Source organism: Pelodiscus sinensis, chromosome 6, assembly GCF_049634645.1.
Source record: "Pelodiscus sinensis isolate JC-2024 chromosome 6, ASM4963464v1, whole genome shotgun sequence".
Taxonomy (NCBI): Eukaryota; Metazoa; Chordata; order Testudines; family Trionychidae; genus Pelodiscus; species Pelodiscus sinensis.
In genome coordinates, this window is record NC_134716.1 from 8,444,260 (window position 1) to 8,466,460 (window position 22,201).

General features: G+C 42.9%; 1 long non-coding RNA gene across 1 annotated transcript in view; it reads left to right on the top strand.

Moving 5' to 3' along the window:
• The first annotated feature begins 8,948 nt into the window (after window positions 1-8,948).
• Window positions 8,949-22,201, top strand: part of LOC142829798 (uncharacterized) — a 129,762-nt gene continuing 116,509 nt past the window's right edge. Inside the window, exon 1 of the long non-coding RNA XR_012904589.1 lies at window positions 8,949-9,030. This is a non-coding gene — a long non-coding RNA (uncharacterized LOC142829798). The remainder of the gene's footprint in view (window positions 9,031-22,201) is intronic.

The following is a 22,201-nucleotide window of genomic DNA, read 5'->3' on the forward strand; positions in this document are numbered from 1 at the left end:
GCAAGTAAAATGAAAGAACAGAGGGTTTTTTCCAGTGTAAGTATTCCACCTTCTATGAGGAATAACTCCTTTTTGCGCTCTTGTGCAAAAAGGTGTGTGCGGACAGGAAACAGGTTTTTTTTTTCCTCAAAAAGAGGCAATCGAAAAAAGCACAGGTTGCCATGCTGTAAATAGCAATCAGAGTTTCCTTTCAAGAGAGCGTCCACACAGTCTGTATGCTCTCTTTCACAAAAGTGCTTCGCTTTTTGATGCACTTTTGCAGTGTGGACACGCTCTTGCGCAAGAAGTTTTTGCAGAAGATCTCTTCCGCAAAAAACTTCATGCACAAGAAGTCTGTAGTCTAGACCTAGCCCAGGTGAGTAGCTGAACAGTTCTAAAAATCTGGCCTCTTATCTAGATTTCTAAAGGGAAATTAGAATCATAGAGCGGGAAGGAACTTCAAGAGGATATCTAGTCCAATTAGGGAAAGTCCAGAATCTCCCCAGGCAATTTATTCCAGTGCTTAACCCCACCTGATACTTGGAGAGGTTTTTTTCCCCCTGATATCCAGCCTTTATTTTCCTTGCTGCAGTTTAAGCCCTTGCCATATGCTCTGGTGGTAAGGAGAACAATTTTTCTCCCTCATCCTTGTAACAGCCTTAAAAACTGTTGTCATGTCCCCCCCTTAGTTTTCTCTTCTCAAGACTAAATATCTGCATTTTTAAAAAATGCACTTTCCTAGGCCGTGTTTTTAAAGCGTCTGTCACTTTTGTTGCTCTTCTCTAGGCTTTCTCCAATTTGTCCGCATATTTTCTGAAATGTGGCAGCCAGAATTGGACTTAGTACTCCAGTTGAGGCCTAAACAGTGTGGAGTAGAGCAGAAGAACGACTTCTGGTGTCTTGATTGCAACCCTTCAGCTTGAACAGCCCAAAATGTTTGTCTTTAAAAAAAAAAAAAAAAAAAAAAAAAAATTTATTCAGCTTGTGATCCACTATGACCCTCTCAGATCCCTTTCTGCAGAACTCCTTCTTAAGCAGTCATTTCCCATTTTGTAAATGTTCATCTAGACAGCACCCTTTTGTCGGAATAAGCTACACAATTTGCTCTGAGCAAACTGCATAGGTTATTCCGAGTTTAGGTCAAAAGATTATTTTGAAATTTGGCACAGTGTAGACAGCACTGAATTTCAAAATAAGGTACTACTCTGACAAATCTCTTAACCCTCATGGAACCCAGAACAGATGTCCTGTGTTTAAAGATGCAGCGTTGCTATTTCAGGATACTTCTGTTATCCCGAAATAGCGCCACAGTCTAGATATACCCTAAGTGTGCTATGGATTGTTCCTTGGTAAGTGGAGTACTGTGCATTTGTCCCTGCATTTTATCCTGTTTACCACAGACCATATCTCCAGTTTCTCCAGATCACTTTGAGTGTTCATCCTATCCTTCAAAGCACTTGGTATCGGTCACAAACTTTCTATGGTATTTTCTAATCATCAATGAAGATATCGAACAGATCCAGTCTCAGAATTGATTCCTGCAGGACCCCACTTGATATGCTCTTCCAACGTGACATTGATTCACCAATAACTACTCTCTTGGAACTGTTGAGTGCTAAGCTCTCTTGAAGATTTGATGAGCTAGAAGGCCTAAGCCATGCATCTGTCTCTTAAAATACAAACTTTTGAACAGGATAGATTAAATATTACTGAATTACTTTTTTTATTCCATACTCAGATTTTTGTGAATGGGGGAAAAATAACTTCAGACTTGCCATACCTACAGCAGATGTTGTTATTCCAGTTGAAAACATCTCTGTATGCTCTGAGCATATAGGCACATGCTAGATATCAGGCACTTTATACACTTACTGTATGGTCCATTCATGGAATATTAAAACCATCATGATCTTTAAAAAACCATCAATAAAATGCTTACTCAGTCCAGATTGATAACTAAAGACTTATTGGTCCAAGATTTATTTAAATTTAATGAAAGTCCATGTAGTAATGACATGGAATGAAAGACCCAAATTATTTCATTGTGATGAGTATCTGTACAGATACTAGGGTGGCCTGTTTTATCCACCATAGCTTCTGAGTGACGGTATAGATTATAATTTCAATAAGAACAACCTTCAGACTTCTCCAGAACATCTTGGCTCCAATCTTCTGCTCTTCCAAAATGCGTGGAACTAATTTGTTAGTGGGAGTTCTATCAAAATTCCAGAAATGAAATTATGGTGAGGAGAATTTTGTCTACGATGAAGTTTTTCTTTGAAAAAGAATACTCTCACTATGCTTTCTTCATTGTGTACAGTATGTAATTTGCATACTAACTTAGACAGATGGCTTACAAAAATTGCTTCATCAATCAAGATGAACATGTAATTCTAGTTCCACATTACAAAACAAATAGTCTGCCTTTTAAATCCTTCTTTACAGAAACACCTTCACCTAGACTAAGTACCCAAATGGAAGAATTCACTCTGAATTAAATGAAAGCAATTATTAGTTCAGTGCACCCCTTATTTTTGCCAATTAAAAGATGGATATTGTAATAGGGAACATATCTCGTAGGCCAACAGTAATAAGAAACTTCTGACGGATAATGGCTTAGAGGGTGTCCCCAATATAAGTCGCCACATATACATCCATTCTGCACTAAAATCATTGATGCTTGTAGGAACTGAAGTGTTATAAGTCCTCCCAGTCCCTGCTCTTAAAAACAACAACAAAAAACAAAACCCACCCAGAAACCAAAAACCCCCACAACCCTAATGGAAGTTGTTTCGCTATAAGTCCGTTTTTTTTTAAATATATCTTGAACTTACAGTGAGGATTGCCTATATTACATTAGTATATGGGATAATACACGCTATTCAGCATTGCTAAATAATTTGGTTGACCTGCATTTTTCCTTTTTTCCCTCTGCTTTGTTCTTATTGGCTGTCAATCATGTTCTATTAATTATAAGCACATGGTTTTTATTTGACACATACATACACAGAGCTGTTTCAGATGGTGGGTTTTGTTTTGTTTTGCTTTTGGAGTTGTAGCAATTCTCCTAGTGTTTCTCCTTATGTAATCTACAAACACATGCCTGACTGGGAGTTCTGTATCCATATTTAGCTAAGATTGTTTTGCAATTAGCTTGCACCCCGAGTAAATTTAGACATGTGAGTAGCTCAGTGAATTCTACTGATGACTCATGCACATGAAAACAACCACATACATAATTATTTGCAGGTTAACAGGCTGAGATCAGTGCACTGCACAAATCTGTACAGAAGCATTGTACAGATGCATAGATGTACATAAATGTGCATGAGCGTGCACACACATGCTTAAACTTTTAGGTGCCTGTTTACCAGTAGTTACCGTACCAAGTATAAGAAATCACAGTACTGACTATTCTAAATGGAGTATCTGAGGATACATCTACACTGCAATGTTATTTCGGGATAGTGGAGTATCCCGAAATAGCTATCCTGCATCTTCACAGCAAGCCTGTTATACAGCTCACTAATCCAATGTCCCTGTAAAACCTCATTCTATGAGGAGTAAGGGACATTTCGGAATAGTGCTTTATTTCAAAATTTGGTGCCATGTAGACCACGCTAAATGATGAAATAAGCTATTTCGAAATAGCATTGAAATAAGATACACAATTTCCATAGCTCAAATTGTGTATCTTATTTTGAGTTACGGTGCTGTGTAGACACACCCTCAGGTTCCCCAAGGTAGCAAGTGGCATGGAATGGAAGGAATATCTCCTTTACTCAGCATAATCAACTAGCCTCTTAACTAAGGTTTATTAAATGCCTGTTATCCCCAGGGTTTGCATTCTGGGATGTGTGTGGGCAGAGAGGGGTTGACAGAGATATCACCGCATTGGATGAGAACAGAGAGTGCAGGCCTAATTTATACAGACAAATTGATATTCCACGCCGAGTGAAATTCCTACACCTCATAACAGCAAGGTGTTGGCACAGTGCAAGTAATCATTTTCCTAAATTTATAGTCCATCTGTAAACAGAGCTAAAATGTTTTTAAGCCTTACAAAACACTTAGGATTATTAGGGATGATTTGTCACAAAAACATTTAACACAGATGCTCAGCTATGTGGAACAAAGCCAAATTACACCGAGAATCTGACCTGTTGTCCTCATCCAAGGAGAATGAGGACACAGCTTGTGAGGGGAGGCAAGGCACAGACTGTGGCAGAAAGCTGGTCACATCCCAGACAACACCAGTTACCCTTTATTTTCTTTTTGGTGCAGCAGTCAGCTATCAGACTGCTTTGTTCTTTGGCTCTCTTTCCTGTTACATAAAAAAGAGCAGCTACTGTTTTCTTTCTCTAAGAAGCCCATAATGGAATTCCTGAAATGTTTATGAAGTAATTACACCAAATGGTGTGCATCTGTCCTGGACACACCTCGTTGACAGTTCCTGAATGTTTCACTGAATTGAGACAATGTTGAACACTTGTCAGGCTCTGAGAATGGTTTTTTTTTTTTTTCATTCTCTGCCAGTTTTCAGCTACAAGAATACTGAAAATATATGGAGCCCAATTTATTATAATGATTCCAGCTCCCGTCCATTTACTTCCATGCAATTCTCTGTCTCTCAATTGCAATTTTGATGACTGCTAGGAACACCATGCCATACATAGCATGTAATCGCTTTGAATGTCACACTGTTTTTCCCCATCCTTGGACATGAAAACAGGAGTAAAGCAAACCAGAAACACACAAGCCTGTCTGTTACTGTTGAGGGAGAGGGGGAGCGTGTGCTGCAAATGACAACTTTGGGCCAGGGGAGAGAGCTCACTTCTCAAAACACAATATGTGGCACTCATGTTTGTGATGGAGCCTTTCTATTGTTCACTCTCCCTTTCATTGACAGAAAATCCCATCCTATGGCAATCTGAATCTATTGCAGGCCGTGATGGCATGTGTATCTCTGTGTGTATTGTACCAGTAGAATTCTGGGTCACTCCGTGCTGTACATAGCCTCTTCTGATGAGTTAGCGCTTGATGAAATATGCCAGCTTGACAGATTGAATTGTGTTCTGTATGTGAACCTTCCCCCCCGCCCCCCAGAAGGAAGGTCACAGAGCAGTTCTAGCCTCATTTCTGCGCCTCTTAATGAGATTCTGGAAGAGGGTGGAGGAGAGAGAGACCATTTGTCACTTTGGAAACAAAAGATTAGGCTGGGGTAACAGAACCAGAATGCAAATGAGATGTTTTTACACATGGGGCACGTTGATTTTCACATTCATCATTTTTCTTTATTTGTCCAACTGCGTTTCCCTTCCTCTTTTGTTTTTAGAAGCCAAATGCTGGTAATGAGGAAATTCTGCACATTTCCAAAAGGAAATTCTAAAGGCGTAGGTTAGACCTAGTGATGTTATGCTGTGTTGGAATTGATAGTTACTTAAGCAATGTGGAAATCTACAAGACCCTTTGACGTGCGCTCAGGTTTCACATTGTGAGATTCTGAAATAAAATACCACAGGAGTGAACAAAAGCAGTGAGGAGACTCATGTTAGTATAAACCCTTTTTCTAGAACTGTAGTTATGCCCACTGTCTTTACAGACTACAAATTATAATAGGTCCTGCCTTAAAAAGCCTGAAGAAACAGTAGGTCAGGACAAACAAACCGATACAATTCCAGCCTCTCTCTCCAATAGTGTGAGAAACTCAAACTCTTTGGTTTGCTCCACGCAACCCCAGGAGCACTGCACATGCTTTCAAGTCTGCTGCTCTTTCAGATGATCAATTCCAGGTGAAAATGCTGCTGCTTTGGCTTCTTGGTGCTCCTTAAAATGCACCCCTTTAACAGCTCATTGAACCCAGTAACTAAGTAGAACTGACCTAAACTTCAAAGTTTGGATCTACATTTAGGTCTACATTTGACTTTCCCCAGATTAGGAAGCTGTTTGGATTTGCTTCAACCTATTACTAAAGGAAATGCATAAAGGAAAAATAGTGGAATATTTTTTTGTTTGGATGTCACCAATGTGGTCACATTTCCCTTTCCCTCCCCCTGCCAATCAATCCCACTTCCTACTGTCCCAAATGCAGAGACACAGTTAACTGTTTCAGAACCGGTCCTGCAGCGACATCCAAGTACTAGACTGGATGGTCCTTTCTATGATGATTCTGTGATTTCAAAACAGGGAAGCTCATCCTTACTTAAGTTGTGGATGGTTGGCACAAATAATTATCTGTCTGAAATTTGAGTTTTGAATGATTTTGCTAGTGCTTTTATGTAGCCTGATGTAAAAATATCTAAACTTCTGTATATTTCCTATACATGTACCCCTGGTTGAGAACCTTTATGTTAGGGCTAATTCTGGTTAGGCAGCTGAGGGGGATCCCTTGCTCAGGCCTAGAAAACCTGACTCCAAGCAGCATACAAATAATCAGTTCCTTCTTTTTAGAGGTTTTTAATCTCCCTTCTGCCTTTTGCTCTGAGTTACAAACACTAGTGCTGGGAGGAATCTACTTGCATAGGTCATTTTCACAGGTGGGAGGGACCTAGCATGTTTTTGTCCTCTGTAGCATCTTACAATAGTCCATCTGATGGTGTTGAACGTTTCCTGCTGCACAGAACGTAACACCTTTAATTGAAAATCAGCAGACTAATAGTTGCTTGAGACGGTGTAAATAACCAGACATAGACACACCAGACATAGACACACAATACAACTGCTCAAATATTACTTTCCAATATGGGATACAGAAGTCAGAAGTGAGATTAACACATTCAGTAACTCACTAGTGTTCAATAAAGTCTAAACACATCTGTGACAGTGGACCAGGCCCTGAGGCCCCCTGCTGGTGGTTTGTGGCCCTGTTGCAATCTATCCGAGGAAAAGGCAATAGAGAGGTCCTTCAGGCAGGATAGAGTGACTGTAGAGGAAATGGCCAATCACGGGCCAGAAGGCCCTATAAAAGGAGCGGGGGAACAAAGTAGCAGTCAGTCCCTCTTGAGACCTTAAGGTGTGCTTATCAGGTGACTTGTTGGCAGAGAAAGTGGCTGCACTGTGGACTGCTCTGTGTGGCGAGCTCATTGGAACCTGCTGGACTATGCTGAGATAAAGTCCTAAGGTAAGGATGAAGATGGTGCCTGTAGGGGAGGAGGCTCTGGGGACACCACTCTTTTCCAAGTGGGGAACAGATTTAGACACACTATTGAGGGGGCACTGAGATGGACCCCTGTTAGGTGTGCCCCAGAAGGGGGTTTGTTTGATTCATGCGTAGGCAGTGTGTGGCTTGGCCAGAGGGTTGAGTTCCTGAAGAAGCAGGGATGAGTGCAGGCACACACACTGCCAAAGAGGAGGCTGCTCATAAGAGGTGAGCGCTACCCCATTGCAACATCTTATCATGCTCCTCTATATTTTAACCATACTAAAGCACAGGTGCATCGTACTCATTGCAGCTGCGTATTTGTCCATGTTTGGTTGTGACATAGGGACTTTGGCCATAAGCTGGCCCCTAGCTTTTCTGCCTCACAACAAGGATTGTGATGTGGTGTCCTGTCCTTCAGAAACATAACAGGCAAAACCAACAGCAATGAATCTTACTCCAGGTTTTCATTCATGCTTCCTACCTGGCTGGTTCCTGTGTATGACCTATGACAGGGTCTGGTCAGAGGGTTATAAAAGAGTGCTAGAAGGAAAGTTATGTGAGCCTTAGACTAAGTAGGTCTCTGTTCCCTGGTAGGGATGTTAAAATTAGTTTAATCAACTAAATGAATAGTTGATTCAATAGTTGAATCAATTAGTTAAGGGCACTTCTGCTTCGAAATGTACCAAGAGCTGGTCCAGCTGTTGCTACATTTCAAAGGCAGAAGTGCCGCATGGCATTCCACCTTGGAAATGTACAAGAGCCCTGTAACAAAGGGATCCTTCAGGTGGTCTCCCCCAAGCTCCCTCCCTTTGTCTCTGTCCCCTTTTCAGTCTCTCCCTCACTCCTTTTCTTCCACTCCCCTTCCGGGTTCTGCCTCTTTCACCTAGCTCGGTCCCGGATGCAGTGGATTTCCTGGTGTCCGGCCAGCTCCCTGGTTGTCCGTCGCACTGGGGTTCGCAGCGGCTGCTGACGGGTCGCTCCGCTCCCAGGTTGGTGGCTGGGCATCTCGCTGAGGCATTCGGCGCTCGTCCCAGTCACTCAGTGCCTGTGGGGGTAAGAGCACAGCCAGTTCCTGCTCTCCACCCCTTTCTCTCTCTCCTCCCTTTTATCCTCCTGGTGTGGCGTCACGGTGTGCCCCAGCGTTGGCACCGGCCGGGTGTCCCCGAGTCCTAAAGCCCACAGATTTGGGATAGGGTTCCGATGTGCCTGCACCGTGTCTCTGTGCCTGCCACTCTGCGCAGCGGCTGTGTCTGTGCCTGGGCGATGGGCTGCCGCCGCCGGGCCACCAGCAGTGCGGGGGCTGGATCCCTCGTCACAAGCCCCAGTAGGGGCTCTTGTGCATTTCAAAGATTGAAATGCCACATGGGGCTCATGCAGTACTTCTGCTTTGAAATGTACAAGAGCCCCAACGAGGACTCTTGTATATTTCAAAGGTGAAATGCCCCTGCTGTGCCCCTACCCCCTCCCATGGAGTTGGAGCTGGCTTTTAGCTGGCTCCCCCCAGCACCTCCTCTCTATCCCCCCCCCCCATTGCCTCTTTCTGATAGAAGCAGCAAGTGGGGGGGGGGGAGTGACTAGTCAAGTAGTGTGTCCACTATCGGATAAGCTTTTGCTTATCAGATAGTCAATTAGTCACTTACATCCCTATTCCCTGAGTAAATTGGAAGGGGCTGGCCTAAAACCAGCAGGAACTTTCCATAAGCAGTCTGCACAGTCTGGCCAGTTAGAAGTCAGGCTAATTGGACCACCTGGGGCCAATCAAGAACCAATTGAGACTGGTTTAAAAGGGCTCCTCTTCTGTTAGCTGGTATGTGAGAAGGAAGAAAGGAAAGAGCCAAAGTGCTGTGAGTGAGAGGCGTCTGGGTGAGAGCTGGGAGCTGCAAGGAAGGAAGAGAGCATTGGAGGATCAGGTACCAGAGGAAAGGTTCTGGGAGGGATTGTTTGGGGAAGTTGCTCAGGGAAGTAATTGCCAGACAGGGAGTAGAACAAACCCCTTTTGTTGCTGCTGCCTTAGGGTCCCTGCGCTGGAACCCAGAGTAGTGGGTGGGCCCAGGTTCCCCCTATCCCACTACAGAGTCTGTCCTTGGATAGGGAGACCAGAACTATAGAGGGATTTCACCCCCATACTATGGACTAGCCTGTGATGAGTATGGCTCAGTAGGCTGTGAATCTTGCCTCTAGTAAAGAGAAAGAGGCCATGTGGTGGGACACAGTGAGTCTGTGAGGCTGAACACTATCCACCAGAAGTGCAGGACCATAGGCACAGCCAGAGCTTTTCCACAAACCACAGCAGCAGAAACCTCATGCCTAACCATTAAGTGGGACGCCTTCTCCTTCAATTCTGCCGTTTTCCAGATGCCACTTTGCTCTACAGTCTTACAGGGCTGGTGGCAGATGCCAGGTGTCAGGACTCGCCTTTGAAAATTAGATTCATTCCATAGCCATGCAAATGTTTCCATAGTCTCCTCCCTGCCCCTCCATCTCAGGAACTGGCAATTAAAACATTTCCACCCGGAGGCAACAAAAAGAAAAAAATAATTAAATGAGAATGCTCCACTCTGATGTTATCTCAGAGGCAGATGAAGGATAAATTAAACTAAAAAGGACATTCCTTGAAATACAGTAATGGTGGTGGGGGGGGGGGGGAGAGGTTATGATGCTCCTCCCCTTTGTTCTTCTGCAGTGCTGATAATATTCACAACAAAATTAATGTGTTGCTCTTCACAGGAGTTGAGCAATTATGATTCTAAGATCTTTTGGGTGCCATATTTGTTGCTAAATATTAAATCCAAGGGGGTTATGTCTCTGTTTTTCCTGTGTAGTTGTGGTAACAGAATGATAGATACAGAAATGAGATGTCTAGAAAACTAGAGGAAGGCTAAACCTATAATCATTTAGCCCCATGTGCTTCTCACTGCCCGAAAAGATATGGGTGAAGAAATGAAAGCTAAATCGGAACTACTCTAATTTGGGTTTTGCAAAAGTAAACGCCATCTTTAGTGACAACTTCTCTCTTCTCCATTCCCCATGTATCTGCAGTCTGCAAGCAGGGTGCTGTGGTAGGTGAGATAGAAGGAGACGTGGTTAGTTACCTTTTGCCGAATAGTGATGCTAGCACACAACTGGGGTGCTAAACTGTACGCTACTAGCAGTGTCCATTTTAAGGCAGTTCCCCACTGGGTGACGCACCTCTCCTGGTGTCACACCACCTCCTCCAGATCTGTGTGCTCGCCAGACACTTTCTGGAAGCTGCAAACCACCAAAGAAGTTCAATCTCACACGAGAAGTATTTTTTTAAACTCAGTGTTACTGCTGCAGCATGTGCTCAAGATCCCTGGCAGAATATGCGGGCAGCGAGCCTGGCAGGACACGTGGTGCTGCCCAGAAACGACTGCAAACCACTGAGTGCATGCTGGTATGCCACAGAGTGTTAACAGGGTGCCACTGAAAATGAGATGGACAAGCAAAAGTTCACACTTGGTTATGCTGAGGCTGTATGCGTTAGGGAAACCCCATTTTCTCTCCATCACTCAGCATGTGAGCTACTTTCATGGTGTTAGGATGTAAGGTAAGCCGACTCCGGCTATAGAGCAGCAGTTGCGTACCTTAAGCCGAGCTGCCGGGTCTAATGTAGACCTGGTCTCAGAGACAGGGTACTGAACTAGATGGGTCATAGCTGGGATCTAGTGTAGCAGTTCTTATTATCCTCATGATCCTGAAAATCAGAAGCTTTCGAGGGGTAGCGGAGTTAGTCTGTAACAGGTAAAACTTAAGAAACAACAAATAGTCTAGTAGCACCTGTGATCAGGAAGGTTAAAGGGCTTGTTAGAAGGGGAAAGAGGCAGCTCTTACAAAAGGAACAGAAATGGCCCTGGCTAATCAGGGGTAGCTGAGACAGGGCAGCTACAAATCAGTTAAGGGCTAGGTGAGCTGACTCGGGCTGCCACAGGGCCTCTTTAAAAGCCTTGGGGGGGTGGAGGGGGAGGGAAGGACAGGGGAAGAGAGGTGAGAAAAAACATGGAGGCTATGTCTACACGAGCGTGATCTTGTGCCAGCAGTATGCAAATGAGGCACAGCATGGAATATTGCCAAGCCTCATTTGCATACCTAATGAGCCACCATTTTTGCAGAAGAGGCTCTTGCGCTAGAAGGAGCTGTCTACACTGCCCCTTCTTGTGCAACAAAAACCCTCTTGTGCAATGCCGTTACACTGATTATTTTCAGGAATAACGGCATTGTGCAAGAGGGTTTTTCTTGCGCAAGAAGGGGCAGTGTAGACAGCTCCTTCTAGTGCAAGAGCCTCTTCCGCAAAAATGATGGTTCATTAGGTATGCAAATGAGGCTCGGAGATATTCCATGCTTAGCCTCATTTGCATACTTCTGGCGCAACAACACGCCAATGTAGACATAGCCGGAGAGTAAAAAACAACCAGGTGAGAAGGCGATTCAGAGGAGCGGAACAGGAGGAACCACCAGCCCTGATAAAGGCTGCAGGGGGAGGTGAGGGGCTCAAAGCAGAAAGTGTTGGAAGACTCCCTATCCCCAAGGGGCCAGAGGAGGACTTACTACTCAGCTCTGACCGGCCCAGGGCTTGGGCCCAACACCCTGTTTAAGCTGAGGGTCAGAAGGTCAAGTGCTAAAACTGAGCAAGTAAGTCTTATGCTGCAGCTCTAAACTGTGGGATAGTGGGCAGAATAGGGTCAGGGACCCAGGAGTGAGACTGACCTTACCATACACCTTAAAGACTAACAAAACATGTAGATGATATCGTGAGCTTTCATGGACGCAGCCCACTTCTTCAGATGACAGCAATCAGAAGTGAGTGGCAGTCCTCTGAGGCCTTCCCTGCACCCTTCTCTGCAGCATTTGTTAAAGTATATTAGGAAATGATAATGCTGGTACTGTTTAAAAAGAGAGAGTCTTCCCCCCCCCCCCCGTCCCCTCCCCCCAGTTTCTGCAGAGGTATGTTATTACAGTATTGTAACACCGATTCCCTCAGCTGGGGTCTCACATGAAGGCAACATCTCCATGTTGCAAGTCTAGAGCAAGTTGAGCTAGGCATTTTACTGTCAGGTCAGCTCCGCCAGGTTTTAATTGGCTCCCCAGCAAGCTGTGCCATTCTTTCTACAGCCAAGTGGCACTCAGAAGAGTGTGACATTCCTTTCTGCTGCAGGAAGTATTCTTAGTGCAGAGCTAGAGGATTGCAGAGTCTTTCTGTTTTCAGTTTCTAGTCATAATTGCACAGGCTCACGGGACAAGAGTGCACGCTACTGTGGTGTTAAGTACAGATCTAAATCTTCTCCTCCTCCTTTCTCTGTCTTAGCGCTGGAGTCAGCAGCTGCCGTAAGCTTTATCAATTTTTGCATGTTTACCATCCTAATACCAAAGATGCCCGTCTATCCACCTGACTTGTGAAAGGGAGCCTGTGAGGGGGGGGGGTGTGTGTGTGTGTGTGTGTGTACGTGTGTGTCTTCCTACAAATCTATCACATGCAAAAAGCTGCATGAAAATAATGTATTAATGATACAGAGGCAGAAGTTAAGCAGCAGAATTGAGGCTGGTCAGTAACCTGGGTTTAACCCCTCTCCCTGCCCCCAGGTTCCAAGCTCTAGTTTGAGTGTGAAGTCAGGCAGGAACAAGGCTTTTACTGCCAGTTCTGGAGCCCCTTGTAGACTGGCTATACTCCACTAAAATGTATATTTTTCAATCACCGATTCTTTCCCTCTCTGGGCATTATTCTTTTGTCAAATGTGTCATGTAGGGAATTCCCCATTCCTCTATATTTATGCCTCCTATTCCTATCTATCTCTCGCCTCGTTTTGGCATTGTAGTTTATCAGTTATGTTTTATATTCACACTCAGCTGCGTATCGTACCCTTTTCTCTCTGGGTCTGTCTTCACTGCATTCCTCTTTTGAGAGAATGCAAATGCAGACAAATGAAATAGCAAACGAAGCGCAGATTTGAATTTCCCACGCTTCATTTGCATAATCGCGGCTGGCCGCTTTTTCGAAATACCCTATTTCGAGATTAAAAAATGCTGTTTAGATGTGCTTATTTCGAGAAAAAGCCCTTCTTTCGAAATAACCCTTAAACCTCATTTTATCTCGAAATAGGGTATTTCAAAAAAGCAAATGAAGCATGAGAAACTCAAATCTGCGCTTCATTTGCAATTTCGCTCACCTACATTTGCATTCCTCTCTCAAAAGAGGAATGCACTGTAGACATACATTCTGAGAACAGCCAAACCAGTAGCCTCCTCGGCTGTGTCTAGATTGGCATGATTTTCCGGAAATGCTTTTAACAGAAAAGTTTTCTGTTAAAAGCATTTTCGGAACAGAGCATCTAGATTGGCTTTTCAGCAAAAGCACTTTTTGTGGAAAAGCGTCCGTGCCAATCTAGACACTCTTTTCCACAAAAAGGCCCCGATGGCCATTTTCGCGATAGGGGCTTTTTTGCGGAAAACAAATCTCAGCTGTCTACACTGGCCCTTTTGTGCAAAAGCTTTGCCCAAAAGGGACTTTTGCCTGAACGGGAGCAGCATAGTATTTCCGCAAGAAGCACTGATTTCTTACAGTAGAATGTCAGTGCTTTTGAGGAAATTCAAGTGGCCAGTGTAGACAGCTGGCAAGTTTTTCCGGAAAAGCAGCTGATTTTCCAGAAAAACTGGCCAGTGTATAGACAGCCCTCCTGTGTGTGTCATGTATCCATGCCTAGTTACTTGCAGACCGACTCCTCCACATTTTTCTAGGCAGGAAAAGTTTTCCTTGTTTGCTGCTCCTTCTGGTCCCTCTTCCTGAATTCTCTTAGGTAAATTATGATGCGATACTTTTCATTTGCCAGCTACATCTTCTAGGACTGTCTTCTGCTGGTGCAATTTCACCCAGCTTGTTCTGGTTTCCTAATAACTAATCAACTACAGCTAATTCAGAAATGAATGATGATTGGCAATCAAAACACATCTCCATTGGGTTCCTTGCAGTCCTGGTTGGCACTTTAATGAACAAAGGGCCACATCTTGCGTAACTGAGCAGAATTTAGCCCATTTACTCCTACTTGGTGCTCTATAGGCCTCAGAGTTCAAATCACTGAGTTCACTTAAGTGCATGGGGAGTTGACAATATGCCTCCTGACCCTCTGTTCCATGAATGCATATCAACCGCAAATGGCTCCTCGCTGTAAAGCAATGTCATTTTCATCAGCTAGTCACTCTTCCTGAAGCTGTCTGCCTCTGCCTGGTAGGCGTCCCTGAATAGATTCACCAGCAGAGGGCACTGTTAATTTACATTGAAAGACACGGTCTTGCCCATCATTGCTGCACAGCAGATAGGTAGGAAAGGCTTATGTGCAAAAATCTTCTGCCTGTTTGTAAACTAATATATAGCCATGTTTACCAACATGGGGCACAATGAAATGAATGGGACTTCAGCACTTTCTGGACTTTGCAAGAAGCGCTCAATGCTTCCCAGAATCAAGACTTTAAATTTCACACTTCCGGATAAAACAAATTGAGTTTTCATGTTAAAGTGAAAATAAATTAAGCTTTTTTGCAACACATTTGCAGATCTTGCTCTTTTCCTTGTTGGTTAATGAGCTCTGGGTACATAAGAACATCCTTAGTGAGTCAGACCAAAGGTTCATCTAGCCCACTCTCCAGCCAATGTCAGGACCCTCAGAGGGAATGAACAGAAAAGGGAATCATTGAGTGATCCCTCCCCTGTTCCCAGCTTCTGACAGAGGCTAAGGACACCACCCCTCCCATCCTGCCTAATCTTAGGTAATGGAAGATGTTCTTTCATCTTCTTACGGGAAAGAATTAATGGACGCAAATCAGATATCCGAAAAGGCAATATAAAAACAAACACATTCTTTCATCAGTAATCCATTTTTGCAGCTTCCCAGGCTGTTGTCTGAGGGTTACTTCTGGATTTCCCCTGCAGTTTTCTGAAATGTTTTATTGCCCTTGTCAATGCTATTTTTTTTATTTTTATTTTCTTCATGCACCACTAACATCTTAATGTGTTAGATCAATTTCTGAGGAAGAAGGCTTGGAGCATAATTTTTTTTTCTTTTTTTTTAATAATAACACAACAGTATCTTTTGCTGAGTTCATATATATTCATTCATAAAGAAAGGAAATAAATCTCCTATTCTTCAACGTGGATGTTTCACTTTACAAAAGGGGAAAATTATGAAGTTTACACAAGCAAATAAGTCCCTAGTGGGTCTTCTATTTGCTGACTCAAATCCCTTCCTTAACTTACGCTATGTCTAGACTGCAGAGTTATACTGGAAAAAGATATGCAAATTGAGGTTTGCTTTTTTTTTTTTTTTTTTTTTTTTTTTTCCCGAAAGAGGCTTTTTAGAAATTTGGTCCATCTACATTGGGCCAAATTTCAGAAAAACCTCCTCTTTTGGAACATCCCTTATTCCTGATACAATGAAGTATGAATACGTCCATTCCTCTTTTGGAACATCCCTTATTCTTCATGCAGTGAGATACAAAACTGTTCTGAAAAAGCAGATGTGTTCCTTGGGCATGGCAGAGCTTTTCCAGGATACCTCTGGTATCCCAGAAAAACTCTGCAGTATAGACATACCTTTAAGAGGACAAATCAGTGAGGAGAGAAAATTGCTTGTAAATCAAAAAAAGTCAGCCCCACTGAGATGTTGCTTCAGTGTGACACAGTGCAACAAAGCATAATGGAAAGAATTAAAAGTCAAGTTGAGTCTTGAATGGTACAACTCTAACAAAAAAAATATAGAGCCAAATTCTGATAGCCATACTCATATTGAGTAGCACAAATGATCCCACCAAACATTTATCCGATCTGGTGGTGATCTGGTGTAGCTACAGCTACACTGCCGGGGGTTTTTTTGGAAGAAAATATGCAAATGTGAGCACAATTTACATGATCTTCTTCCGATTCTTTTTGCAGAAGAGGTTTTTCCGATATTTGGCCCCTTGTAGATGGGGCCTAATGTTGGGGAAAACACCCTCTTTCGCAAGACCCTGTAAACCTCAATTTACAGGGAATAAGGGGTCTTGTGAAAGAGGGTTTTTTCCGACATTTGGCCCCATCTACACAGGGCCAAATATCGGAAAAACCTCTTCCGCGAAAAGAATCAGAAGAAGATAAGGCAAGCATAATTTGCAAGCATAATTTGCATATCTTCCCCCAAAAAACCCCCGGCTGTGTAGCCATAGCTCCAGAATAAGAGCATACCTTTAGAGTTAGAGTGTAACACTTTTTGTTTTGTTTGTACAGTGCCTAGCACAGTGAGATTTTGGTTCCCAACTAACGCTCATAGCTACTATGAAAATACACATAAATAATTAAGATCACAGTCCAAGCTCCAAGATTACTGAAGGAGAGGAGAATTGGAAAGTAAGGCAGTGACTGATTGAAATTGGCAAAGAAAAAAACATAAAAGCTTTTTTGTTTAGTTTTCTGTAGGCTTTTTCTCCTTTAAATCACTGAAAAAAAATACCTGTGACCACAGAAGAGGAGCTGTCACAAACAGAATTCAAAGAAATCGTATTTGTATAAATTACCTAGACCCATTGTTACAGCTCAGTGATATTCACTTTCATGGACATTCAAACACAGAGGGAGGCCTCAGTTTGAATTACATTCTGAGTGTCATAGGTACTTCTTTCTATTTCTGCTTTAAGAGCTGGATTGGGGAGCTTGACTCTCATTGTGTGTGAACACCTGATTGAAAATATTTCCGTGGTACGACAGAAATCTGCGTACAGAACAGCATCTGAGCTGCTTTCCCACACAGTAAATAATTAATGTGCATGTTTGAAAACATTTTGGCTTCAAACTACTAAAGACCATCAGTTCATATTAATAAATTAAGGAAATACAACGTAGATGGGGCTACTATAAGGTGGATGCATCACTGGCTGAATAACCATTATCAGCGTGTGGTTATGAATGGTTCACAATCCTGCTGCAAGAGCATAATAAGTGGGGTTTCACGAGGTCCGTTTTGGGGCTGGTTCTGTTTAATATCTTCATCAATTATTTAAATGAGGGCATAGGGTAAGATTCTTAAGTTTTCAGATGCTACCAATCTGGGAGGAGTTGGGTAATTCAAAATTATCTGGACAAACTGGAGAAATGGTCTGGGGGGTAAATAGGATGAAGTTTAATAAGGACAAATGCACTTAGGAAGGAACAATCAATTTCACACATACAGAATGGGAAGTGATTGTCTAGGAAGGAGTACGGAAGAAAGAGATCGAGGGATTATAGTGGACCACAAGCTAACTATGAGTTAACAGCATGACGCTGTTGCAAAAAAAACCCCATGATTCTGGGATGCATTAACAAGAGTGTTGTGAGCAAGACACGAGAAGTCATTTTTCTGCTCTATTCTGTGCTGATTAGCCCTCAGTTGGAGTATTATGTCCAGTTCTGCACACCACTTTTCAAGAAAGTTGTGGAGAAATTGGAAAAGGTCCAGAGAAGAGCAACAAAAATGATTAAAGATCTAGAAAACATGACCTATGAAAACTGAAAGAATTGGGCTTGTTTAGAGACTGAGGGGGGACCTGACAGCAGTTTTCAAGAATCTAATAGTGTGTTACAGGGAAGAAAAATTGTTCTCCTTGGTCTCTGAAAATAGGGCAAGAAGCAATGGGCTTAAGCTAAGGATGTTAAGGGCTAGTTGACTAGTTAGTCGACTAGTCTATTCCCCCCGTCCCTCTTTGCTGTCTCTATCAGAGGCAGCAAAGGGGAGGGAAAGAGGGTACTTCAAAGGAGCAGCCCCACACAGCTGAGCCTAGGCTGCCCCTTTGAAGTACCCCGTTGCTGCAGTTTAAGCTAAGGATGTTAAATTACGGTTAATTGCCTAGGCTCACCTGTGTGGGGCTGCCCCTTTGACATGCCAAGTTGGCATTTCACAGTGGTGCTGTCGAGCCCAGGTTCTGCTGAAATGCCATTGGGAGACCAGGATCAACTGGGAAGTCCCTAGTTGACCCCGGCTTCATGCAGCATTTCAAATCGGCAGCGCAGCACGGATCCTGAGGTCAGTGAGGGACTCTTGAGTACACTTCAAAACTTGTACATTTCAAAGCTGGTCTGCCGCATGAAGCCTGGCATCAACGGGAGTTCCTGCTGGCCCCGGGCTGCATGTGGTGGGCTCCTGTACATTTCCAAGGAGGAATGCAGAAGTGCCTATCGACTAGTCGGGTAGTCAATTAACCGTAATTTAACATCCTTAGCTTTAAATTGCAGCAAGAGAGGTTTAGGTTGGACATTAGAAAAAACTTCCTAAATGTTAGGGTGGTTAAACACTAGAATAAATTGCCCAGGGAGACTGTGGAGATAGTTATGAGTAGATTAGACAGACATCTATCAGGGATGATCTGGATAGTGCATGGTCCTGCCATGAGAACAGGGGACTGGACTTGATGACCTCTCAAGGTCCCTTCCAGTTCTAGTAGTCTATGATTAAAGACTGAAGCCCAGTTCCTCAACAGTATTTAGGTCAGTAATGGCACACTGGGGTTCTGTGCGGCCCACAATACATTTTGTTTACCATTGGCCATGCGGAGGGTTGTCAGATTCTATAGTGAGAACTATGGTCTCCCTTTGCATCCAATCAAAGCGCTGCTACAGTTTAATCCGTACACCCTGCAAATTGTAGGTACTCAAGCACAGTTAGCAAAACTACTCTAGTCTGGGAGACTAGCCTGGGAGACTATCTTGTTATGATTGTCTTGTGGCTCCCTGAGAATGAGTGCCACTTGTGTAGCCGCCTCACTAACCTAATTTGTCCACCAGTGGTCTAGGTCCTAACTTCTATGGAAGTTAGTAACTAAATACTGTTGAGGACCTGGGCCTTAAATCTCAATCTTTATTAGCCTGCACACTGAAATCCGTAGGGCTCTACCTACAAATTGCTACAAGATCTGGCATATGACCTTTGACAAACCACATTTCTGTGCCTTTGTTTTCCCTCCTGTCTTTTGTCTGTTCTTAAGCACCTGGACTTTTCTTTGTGTTTACAGCACCTGACTCTCAAAGAGCACTATGGTAACACACGTAATAGGGTGGCTACCAACTCCATGCAACAAAAATATTTTTTTCCCAAATGAAGCCTTTTAACTACAACTGTTGCAAAAATGCCTTCTGCTGCTCAGTTGTTATAAAAACACAAGACTGCACCATGGCGTAATTGATTCCCTGTGGTAATAAAAAACAGACTGGCTGACCATGCATATGCCCAAACATAACCTGATGCAATTTCAAATGGTCAATAATATTAAATCTAAAAAAGTTTACAGTGGAGATGCTGATAAGCCTTTACAGAAAAGACTAATTGACTTGCCACTGTGATAAACGAGATAAATATTTAACTAGCTCAGATTCCTAGCTGCTGTAAATTGGCATAATTCCACTAACTTCTCTAGGAGCAGCACTAGGCTTATATTGGATCCTTTTGCAAACCCCACCCAAGATGCATTGTCATGTATGCTAAATTTACACAGGGCCAAATTCTACTCTCATCAACACCAATGAAACTTGCCTTTGATGTCATAGATCTCTATAGCCTCACTTTGGATTTACACCTGGGTAACTGAGAGCAGACTTGGGCCTTTTCTTTCCATAAATTATGGCTACGTGGTACAGTTGCCAATTTTGGTTGTATGTTTTCCTGGAAGTTTAATCACATGACATAATCTTGAATTAAAGATGAGTCTTTAAAACCTGGAGACTCCAAGCCAATCCCAGAGGGTTGGCAACCTTACAACATGGTCACTAAAACTGGATGATATAAAGTGTGTGTAATAATTTTAATACTTTGGTTCAGGGTTGAGTCATGATTATGATGTGGATGTTCAGGGCCTCATAAAGAGTCCTTGGTTGAAATAAGGGAATTTGATGGGAATTGTTTCCAAAAAGTTTGACTCAGGTAAACAAAGAGAAAGGTAAGAAGATCATGGTTAGGCTAGCTTTGAGATATGGATCAGAAATCTGCCTAGTCATGAAAATAGAAGGATAAACTAAAAAGGCTTTTAAGGAGACAGAGTAATTTCTTTTGGTATTCCGAGGTAGGATCAGAGGAGAGAGGTTTGTAAAATGTGGTGTTGGAGAGTTGTCTGGTTGCCACTTGGTTATAGTCAGCCTTATTCATAATGACAACAGCACCACCTTTGTCAGCTGGTTTGATTATAATGTCCAGGTTGTTTTTGAGACTCCGGATGGCATGTTGTTCAGCGTGGCTGAGATTGTGTCACTTGTTGTTGTTTGCGAATAATGTCAGTCTGTGGGATGTTGCGGAAGCTTTGTATATAGAAATCTAGATTGTAATTCTGACCGTCAGGGGGAGTACCTAGAAACCATCTACTACAAGACAGACCCAAGAAAACCAACAATAGAACACCACTTGTCATCACCTACAGCTCCCAACTTATACCTGTCCAACACATTATCAATAGATTACAGCCTATACTGGAACAGGACACTAAACTCCAAGAAGCTCTGGGAGACAGACCCATAGTCTCCTATAGACAACCACCTAACCTCAAGATGATTCTTACCAACAACCACAGGACATACCACACTAATACCAACCCTGGTACTTTCCCTTGCAACAAACCCCGCTGCCAGCTTTGTCCACATATTCACTCTGCTGACACCATTATTGGGCCTAACCAAGTGAGTTATAAGATCAAGAATACATATTCCTGCACCTCCAGAAATATAATCTATGCTATCATGTGCCGAAAGTGTCCGTCTGCTATGTACATTGGACAAACGTCTCAGACACTTCGCCAAAGAATCAATGCCCACAAAACAGATATTAGACAGGATCACAAAGAAAAAACAGTTGCTTGTCATTTCAACCAGAAAGGACACTGTCTGAATGACCTGCTAACCTGCATCCTACTTCAGAAGACATTCAAATCTGCACTTGAAAGGGAATCCTCTGAACTGGCATTCATGCTAAAATTCGACACTCTCCGCAGGGGAATTAACAAAGACTCCAACTATCTTGCCCATTACAAAGATAGCTTCCCCAATTATCACCTCTAATACTATTAACTCACAGACATTTCCCCTTCTCCACCTCTAATATCATTAACTCACTGGCATTCACCTTCCTTCCTCCCCCCCTCCCCCACATCCCGCTTCTGTTCTGTAATGTGATTTGTCCTTTTCATGTGTGTTCATTTTTTTTAAATTGTATCCTTTGGTATATATGGTTGTGACTATTTTCTTCCATTATTTGATCTGAGGAAGTGGGTCTGGCCCACGAAAGCTCATCATCTAATAAACCATCTTGTTAGTCTTTAAAGTGCTACATAGTCCTGTATTTTGTCTCTGGAATGATTGACATATAAAGGGACATATGACTTTTTAGCACATCTGGTGCACAAATATCTTGCAATGTCTGCTACAACAGTTCCATGCGAACATCTGCTGTCACGTTCAAGTGGCATTGTAAACAAGAAGCAGGCAGCATTGTCTCCTGCAAATTGTAACCCAACTTGAGGCTTTTTGATACATTTTGTGTTAATTTTATTGTTAAACCAAAAGATTTTTCAGTTTGTATGTGTGTGTGGAGGGAAGGGTGTTTAGTTGATAAGCTCACTCTTCCACAAACATTTTTGATAAAATGATTTGGTGGTGGTGCTTTCATGGAATTTTTTCACATGGAAATAAAATATTTCCTCACCAGCTCTATTTAAAATGTCTGTCTATATAACTGCTGGTGGAAATGCTTAATAATTGTGTTGCCCTCTTTATATAACTTCTTAGGAACATAGGGTATGTCTACACTACCCCGCCAGTTTGAACTAGCGGGGTAATGTAGGCATACCGCACTTGCAAATGAAGCCCGGGATTTGAATTTCCCGGGCTTCATTTGCATAAACTGGGCGCCGCCCATTTTTAAATCCCTGCTCGTTCGAACCCCGTGCCGCATGGCTACACGCGGCACGAACTAGGTAGTTAGGACTAGGCTTCCTAGTCCGAATTACCGTTACTCCTCGTGTTCGAACTAGGAGGGTAGTGTAGACATACCCATAGTTACAAAGAGTTCAGTAAATGCTATCTCAGTG